Raw genomic sequence first — 9,695 nt, forward strand, 5'->3', positions numbered from 1 at the left:
ATCCAATTGTTTTGTAATCATCAAAAGATATGAATTTGAGATAAACAATCTCCCCCTTTTTGATGATGACAAAACAATTGGATACAACACAAAATATGGCAGCTCCCCCTGACGAAGTGCATGAGTAGTATATTACTCCCCCTAAAACTGACTCCCCCTAACTAGATGCTCCATACCATCAGTTATAAACCAAATCCAATTCCAATTCTCCCCCTTTTTGTCATCACAACCAGCAAATCAGTATAAATATTCATCACAGTTTGGAGTTAATCATCGAGCAGATGTCAATCAGAAACATTCATTCAACCAGCACACATAAAAACATTCATAACACAATACTTAGTTAAAGCATTCATAAACAGTAAAGAAACTATCCAGTTTTACAGACCATGTGTCCAGCACTTAAAACAAAAGATAAACTAAAGTCCTAGATTTTGGTGCAGTGACCTAGAAGTGCCTAGATAGTGATTTTAGATGATCCAGGCCTCCTCCTGGTCAGACGATACTGTTCAGGGTCCTCCTCTTCCTCAGTTTCTTCATCATCATCTTCAACTTCTTCCTCAGTAATTGGAGCCTTGCCTTTGTCCTTGGGCTGAGAACTAGAAGCTGGAGTAGTCTCATCACCAGTGATTGGCCTTGTGGGCTCAGATCTTGGTTCTTTCTGATGAGCAGCTTCATTTGTTTCAGGTATAGGGGGCACAAGAAGATTCCTTTTTTCAAGAAAGGAGGATTGTTGGGCAGAGGTCATGGTCATCATGAGACCATCTTCAAGAAGCAGAACATGCTGTTTGAGGTCTTCAAGCAGGGAGATGACCTCAGAATTGGAAGGGAAGGACTTACTGGCAGACTTTCTGGGATGAATGGTGAAAGGAGACACATATCCTGACTGATCATGGGGAGTTCTAGGAGTGACAGGGGTTTCATGCAAATTTTTTCTTCTAGACTCGGCCACAGTTTCCTTGTAGCACCAATGACCCTCAAAAAATTTTAGATTCTTTCTTTCAAAATAAGCTTTGGAGAAAACTGAAGAAGCACTTTCTTTTGGAGATTTGCCAGAAAAGGGTATGTCAAAATGAGCAAAAATGGGGGTCAGAAATCTGCCATAGGAAAGCTTCCTACGACTGTCAGTGCTGATTTTGAGCAGGAATTTGCACATTACAAATCCAAAGTCAATGCGGATTTTTTCAACAAAGCAGTAGAAAAGATATAGTTCCATTTTATTTGCATCTGTTCTGTGGCCATCAGTTGGCACCAACAGATTCGAGATGATAGTGAAGATGATCAGATTCTGAGGACTGAGATCATCCAATCTTGCCTCAGCAGGAGTGTTGAATTTGGATTGAAAATAAGTCATGAGTTTAGCATTGTAAAAGTGATGATAGGCAGAAGGAAATTCCTCATATGAAAAGAAGTTTGCAATTTTTCCTTTGAAACTGGGTTCAATGTTGGTTTTCAAAATGGAGTTCACAATGTCAGGAGTTAACATGATGTCCACAGAATTGACCCTAGAGATGAGTTCAGTGTGTGATTTACCCTTTCTAAGATTAGCAAAGAATTGATATAGCATGTCAGGGTAAAAGACATTAGGAATGGTCAGAATATGGGTCCATTTCTGGAACTCAAACAATTTGACAACAGATTCAAGATCAAGTTTACGGAATTCATAGGGAATGATAAGTCTTTGGGTGATAAAACCTTTTTGAGAGACCAACTCAAATCTGTCTCTGGCTTCATCATCAATGAATTTCGGAAGAGGAGTGGGTTCTTCAACTGGTTGAGACACAGGATCCCTTTCAGAGCGTTTCTTGCTTGAAGTTTGTGTGGCAGATGCTTCCACATTTTGAGCCACAGATCTAGTCCTTGGAGACTTCCTGGTGGAAGGTTCAGGAGTCTTCTTATTCCCAGTAGTGTTCTCTTCATTCTGCTGATCATCAGTGGGATCAGCAGACTGTTTTTTCTTGGATTGAGGAGTGTTCTTCCTCTTAACGGATCTCTTTCTTTTAGCAGAGAATCTTGTGACAGTTTTATCTCCCTGGTCAGCCTGTTCTGGTTCCTCATTTCTACCAACAATGTTCTCTTCAGAGTTCTGCCCATCCAACTGTTCATCAGATGATTCAGCAGTTTGGATATCCAGTTTCCTTTGGGCAGTCTGCTTCACCTTACCACTACGGGTTATAGTTTTCTTTTTGGGTGCCACAGGAGGTGGTTCTAAAATTTCAATATCTTCATCCCTAAGCCTAAAGGATCGTCCGACACTAGAAGATCCTCCTCTCATTCTAACCATGATGCAATGTGGATATATTTTTGGATAAGAAGTGTGGTGTACAAAGAAAGAGTGCAGTAGGAACTAACTGATGAATACTGAGAAGCCGCAAGGAGAGGGTTATATGATTTTAGGGTTTCGTATGTAAATTAGGAATGTTGGGGTAGTTGGGTGTTAGGAGTGCCTTTTATGAATGATTAATGAGCAGGAGAGGTGTAATGGAGTTGGTTGAGTTAATTTTTTGAAACTTGGTTTGAGGAGAGAGGAATTTGAATTTCAAATTTTAGAGAAACTGAAAGGTCGCGTCCGAGAGTTATGAAGGAAAATGAATTGAGAAGAGTGGATAACTGTCTTATAGGACTCTTTTTTTTAGTGTCGGACGTCCGAACGAAGTGATGCGTCCGACACGACCGTCCGAGCCAGGGATTTTCTGGACCTTGGATGAAGAACACTGTCGGACGTCCGTTCCAATTCATCGGACGTCCGATAAGGATTGTCTGGAAATAAGACTCAGAACTTTTTTTCTGTAACACCCAATTTAGTCCTCAAAAACACAAATTGATCTAGCGGAAGAGCTTTTGTGAGTATATCAGCGATCTGTTCTTTAGAACAAACAAACTCAACACGGATTATCCCCTTTGAGACAAGATCGCGAATGAAATGATGCTTAATATCAATGTGCTTAGTCCTAGAGTGTTGAATGGGATTTTTTGTTAGATTAATTGCACTGGTGTTGTCACAGTACATGGGTACACATTCATACACTAAACCGAAATCATTTAGTGTGTTTTTCATCCACAACAATTGAGCACAACAAGCACCAGCAGCAACATACTCAGCTTCAGTAGTGGACAGTGAGATAGCATTTTGTTTTTTACTAAACCAAGAGACCAAGCAATTTCCAAGAAAGTTGCATATACCAGTAGTACTTTTTCTATCTATTTTACAACCTCCAAAATCAGCATCAGAAAATCCACACAAAGGAAGTTCATAACATTTTGAATACCACAAGCCAAAGTTTAAGGTTCCTTTAAGATATCTCAAGATTCTTTTTACTGCATTCAAGTGTGATTCCTTTGGACAGGATTGAAATCGAGCACATAAACACACAGCAAACATGATGTCAGGCTTACTAGCAGTTAAATAAAGTAAACTTCCAATCATACCTCTGTACTTCTTCTCCTCAACTTTAATACCTTCCTCATCTTTGTCTAGTTTGGTAGAGGTGCACATAGGTGTCCCAACAGGCTTTGAATCCTCCATTTTGAATCTTTTCAGCAACTCCATGGTGTATTTTGTTTGATTTATAAATGTTCCATCATGGGTTTGAATCACTTGGAGTCCAAGGAAGAAATTCAGTTCTCCCATCATGCTCATTTCAAATTCTTTTTGCATGATGATGGAAAAATCCTTGCACAAATTTTCATTAGTAGCACCAAATATGATATCATCCACATATATTTGCACTATTAAAAGATCTTGTGAGCTTTGTTTTGTAAAAAGTGTAGTGTCTACAATGCCTCTTTTAAAACCATTTTCAATCAGAAATCCACTCAGACGTTCATACCATGCTCTAGGAGCTTGCTTTAATCCATATAAAGCTTTTGAGAGTTTAAACACGTGATTTGGATAAGATACATTTTCAAAGCCAGGTGGTTGGTCAACATAGACTTCTTGATCTATAAATCCATTTAAGAAAGCACTCTTAACATCCATTTGAAATAATTTAAAATTCTTGAAACATGCAAATGCTAAAAACATTCTTATGGATTCCAGCCTGGCTACTGGTGCAAAAGACTCATCAAAGTCTATTCCCTCTTCTTGAGTATATCCTTTAGCCACCAGTCTAGCCTTGTTTCTAACAATCTCCCCTTTATCATTCAATTTGTTTCTAAACACCCATTTTGTGCCAATGATAGGATGGCCTTGTGGTCTGGCAACCAGAGTCCAGACTTTGTTTCTTTCAAATTGGATTAACTCTTCTTCCATAGCTAAATTCCAGTGCTCATCATTCAAAGCATCAACAACATTTTTTGGTTCAATATGTGATACAAAAGCAAGATTATCTACCAGGTGTCTAGAGGAACGAGTCCTGACCTTTTCAGAAGGATCACCAATTATGAGCTCCCTGGGATGATTATGAACAAATTTCCAGGCTCTTGGAAGATCATTAGGAGTAGTGGTATCTCTATTATTCACTTCTTCAGCTGGACTGATCTGAGCATCATTATCCTTTGAATCAGTTTCTGGTGAAGCAGAGTCATGGTCATTGATTGCTAGTTTCTTTAGTCCTTCTTGAACACCTGTGTCATCATCATCACCACAACTCATAGAAATGTCACCATTAGATTCATCAAAAGTAATATGTATAGCCTCCTCTATAATCAATGTTCTACGATTATAAACTCTGAAACCTCTTTTGTTTTCACAATATCCCAAGAAAATTCCTTCATCAGATTTCTTGTCAAACTTTCCAAGATGTTCCTTGATATTCAAAATGAAACACTTACAACCAAATACTTTGAAGTAGCTGACTACTGGCTTTTTATCATACATGAGCTCATAGGAAGTTTTGTTCAAAATTGGTCTTAGAAGAATTCTATTCATGGTATAACAAGCTGTGTTTATGGCTTCAGCCCAAAAATATTTTGGTAAATTGCATTCACTAAGCATGGTTCTAGCAGCCTCTTGGAGAGTTCTATTTTTTCTTTCTACAACTCCATTCTGTTGAGGAACTCTAGCAATAGAGAATTCATGGGTAATACCATTGTGATCACAAAATTCTGGAAAACCACAGAACTTAAATTCTGTCCCATTATCACTTCTAATTCTAACAATTTTCAAGCCAAGCAGATTTTGTACTTTAGCAAATAATGAGGTAAAATTCTTAAAGGCATCATCTTTATGAGCAAGAAATATTACCCAAGTGTATCGAGAGAAGTCATCAACAATCACAAAACAATATCTCTTACCACCAAGGCTTGCAGTCTGTGTAGGGCCAAATAGATCAAGGTGCAGAAGTTCAAGTGGTTTTGAAGTGGAAACACATTTCTTAGGTTTAAAAGAGACCTTGACTTGTTTTCCAAATTGGCATGCATCACAGATTCTGTCTTTTTCAAATCTGATTTTTGGAAGACCTCTAACAAGTTCCTTTTTAGAAATTTCTTTCAGCAAGTCCATATTGAAATGACACAACCTTCTATGCCATAACCATGAGTCCTCATTTGCTACTTTGAGACATTTGAGATATGAGGAATCAAAATTTTCAAGATACACAACGTAGACATCATTAACTCTTTTTCCTTTGAAAATAATGTTGAACTTTGAGTCAAATATAAGACATTCAAGCTTTTTGAATAATACAAACAGATTCCTATCACACAATTGGCTAACACTTAACAGATTGTAGCTCAAATTATCAACAAGAAGAACATTGTGAATAAAAGTTTGATCATTCTTACCAACATCGCCAATGCCAACAGTTTTGGCTTTGTTATCATCTCCAAAAGTTACCTTTCCACTTGCTTTTTGCTTGAGTTTAATAAATTGTGACGCATCACCAGTCATATGTCTTGAACATCCACTATCAATGAACCATTTTGATCCTTTAGCACTGTAATCCTGGTTCACCTCTTCATCTCCAATGGCCATGAAAGCTACTTGAGCAGATTCCTCTTCTTCTTCAACTTCGCCTTCTGAGTTGCAATCATTCCAGGTAATCTGGAAATTGTTGAACTTTGGTTTTCGTTCAATCTTGTTTTCCTTCTTTTTCTTCATTGGACACTCATTTGCATAGTGTCCAGGTTGGCCACATTCAAAGCATTTATCATTCTGCTTCTTGTTGAACTCTAGTTTCCCTCTATTCCTGAAGTCATTAGTCTGATTCTGGAAGGAATTGCTGGATCCGCCTTTCCTGAATCTTCTCTTATTAAGAAATCTTTTGAAGCCTCTTGTGATGAGTGCAATGTCACTATCATCACCTTCCAAGTCATTTTCATCCAGTGAGGCTGTTTCATCTTCATCTTGTGAAGTTTTCAGAGCAATACTCTTCCTTCCTTTTGTGTCTTCTTCTTCCTGCAACTTAGATTTAAGCTTCAGTTCATAGGAAGTTAGAGAGTTAATCAGAGATTCAATGGATAAGGAATTTAAATCCTTAGCTTCCTCTATAGCAGTTACTTTGCTTTCCCAATCCTTTGATAGAGCATTCAGAATTTTTCTGTTCTTTTCACCTAGAGAGTATTCCTTCTCGAGTACCTCTAAATCCTTGATCAGATCATTGAATCTACAATACATTTTGTCGATGTTCTCATGAGGCTCCATCTTAAAAGATTCATATTTGGTGACCAGAATGGACTTTTTCTGTTCTCTTACGTTGTCACTGCCCTCATGAATTTCTCTTAACTTATCCCACATTTCTTTGGCAGATTTACACCCTTTTACTCTAATTGACTCATTTGAGTCTAAGGCACTGTAAAGAACATTCATGGCTTTGGCATTCAATGTGAGATTGGTTCTGTCTTGAGCATTCATCTCAGCTCTCGTTTTTGGCCGCAACAAACCTGTTTCTGCATCAAGAAAGTTAGCATCATGCGGTCCTTCATTCACAATAAACCATAGCTCAATATCAATGGATTGCAAGAAGATAATCATTCTTTCTTTCCAGCTAACATAATTGGAACCAGTAAACATGGGAGGCCTAGTAACAGATTGCCCCTCAACAAACATAGCATGACTGGTTGTCATCTTACTCCAAGCCGCTTGAGCTTAATCTCTAGGAGACCAAGCTCTGATACCAATTATTAGGATCGAGGACAACCTAAGAGGGGGGGTGAATTAGGCTTTCAAAAACCTGCTAGAATATATTCAACCTTTTTTGACAGACAGCCCTTCTTTTTCAAGATGCTTCTCAATGAACAAGATAATATAGTAGCACAGGTATTAGTGAGATGAGGAGAAAAGCAGTTTATATAGAAAAGCAGTAAATGAGAGTAAAGAACCAAACCAGGCTTCAAACACAACTGATGTTTGACACCCTCTATTATATACCAAGTTACTTCAAGCTGAATAGACTTGCAACCAATCTTATGTGTACAAGGAAGGGATCACTTCCTTCTTGCCCCAAAACACACTTGGTCAAGCAAGGAAGTTTTACACACAGTCGCAAACCCTCTCTTTGCTACACTATTGAAGAAGCTATGTCACACTTGAAAAACAGCCACACGAAGATTGCACATACAAGGAATACAAATGTTTCTTTTGAGTATTCTAGCACTTGAATCACTCACAATCTGATGTAGGCTTGATGTACAAAATTATCCTGAGGTGGTTGACTTAGTTCCTTTTATAGGAGACCAGAGAATTCTTCAATTAATGCTGTCAACGGATAGAAGGCAGCTGAAGAGTCAACTAGCCGTTGGTGCTGTCGGACGTCCGATGCTTGGTTTTTATGCGTCCGAACGATATAACTGAGTTCTGGAAGTTTTCTCGAGTCTCTTAGGACGTCCGATCATGCGTCCGAGGGTAGGATGAATACTTGGTCTTTTCTTCTTCAATTCCTTCGGACGGCCGATGCATCCAAAGTGTTGTGTCCGAAAATCAGCAACATTTGTCGGACGTCCGATACACAGGTGTTGAGCGTCCGAACCAAATTAGTAATGGAGTAACTCCTGGCTTGTCTTCTTCGGACGTCCGAGTCTGAGTTCTCTACTCGTCCGAAGATGCTCAAAGAATGTCGGACGTCCGATACTTTCCTTTTGTGCGTCCGACATCATCCTCAGCATACTTCATTCCTTTCTGATCTTCTTTTTCTGCTTTAACTCTACATACCTGTTTGGTTTATTTCTGAAAAGGATCTTTACAAAAAGTATTAGAAACATCCAATTGTTTTGTAATCATCAAAAGATATGAATTTGAGATAAACATACTTCACAATTTCAAACTATTTATCAAAATTGATTTAAGAGCAAGTTATCACCAAAATAAGGATGAAATCTTGTAATACATACAAGGCCGCTTGCCAAACACATCATGGTCATTTTGAATTTTTAATGATGTCTTTTGGGATCACAAATGCCTGATTACTTTTCAATTTATAATAAAAAATACCTTCAAACCCTATTTTAGAAATTTTGTGCTAGCATTTTTTATGACATCCTTATATATATTCCAGATGTTTCAAACATTTAGAAACTATTCTATCTATGCTAAGATAGCATTAGCTTTGTCCTATATCAAAAATGCTCTTTTGCTCATATAAAAGTAGAATGCCTTGATCATATTATAAGGTGTATAGATATATGTTATGAAAATTGAGCACATGATTTTAGTTGCCTAACTCTAGTTTTAGTTTGAGCTATTACTACTTCAAGAGATTGATCATGGTACATGATGTGTTCAACCAGCTCTAACTATTCTATTTTGGAAAGGTAACATCAAATGGAACAATAAAGCAGATCAAATATTTTGGGTACTAAATCTAGCACAGAGCAATGCACTTCATTTTAAGATTAATTGACTTCTCAAAATTTTTTATTATTGAGATAAATGCATGTTCAAAGAGAGTTAGTTTTATACTAATGCAAGACATTTAGCTCTTGGCTATTCTTAGCAAGTCTTTGGGGTCATAAAGCTTGGGGCTCACTGTTTATAAGAAAGAGCGGTTATGATTGTAGTAATGGTACGTAATAAGTGGACGCATCACTTGATTGACTACTATGTTTTTATTTTCGCATATAATTAGAGTTTAGAAAACCTATTGGACTAGAAATTGACTATCAGTTTACAACATAAATGGATCGATTGACTGCTAGAATTGGATTATAAAATGTAACATAAAAAGGAATAGAAAATAGGATGGAAGATGCATTATCTAGTAGGGAATTCTACAAAGAGAGTGAAGTTTCTATACCCATAGCTATATCTTTTGTAATACCTCAATGGATTTAGAATATGTCTAATAATAATAACAAGAAGGAAGAGGTGTAGCACTTGCTTGAACAGTTGAATATTTGGCCTAGCAATGAACCTAACTATTAGTAGCAAGATGAACTCTTGCAAGCAAAAATGAAAATTTTATGTGCAAAAATGAAGACTCCTCAAATCTTATGTACTTCAAACTCTGTATAGTTTATTTTTGGGTGATCATTTAAGCCAATAATATAACTTCAACAGAATAATAATAGTGTTCTATTTGCTCAATAAAGATAGATGTCATTGGATTTGTAGGAAGCGTGTATATTACTATAACCACTATCCATTCTTCTTCAAGTTTGGTTATGAATTAGTATAAATTTTTAAAAAAGTTATCTATATCTCATAATTATGGCACTATCATAATGATTATTGATAGATTAACTGAATTTGGTTACTTTCTTAATGTAAAACACCCTTATGTGGATAATGTCTTTGAACTTCATGATTTACCAAATTTTAT

The sequence above is a fragment of the Coffea arabica genome, chromosome 2c (genome assembly GCF_036785885.1).
Source record: "Coffea arabica cultivar ET-39 chromosome 2c, Coffea Arabica ET-39 HiFi, whole genome shotgun sequence".
NCBI lineage: Eukaryota > Viridiplantae > Streptophyta > Magnoliopsida > Gentianales > Rubiaceae > Coffea > Coffea arabica.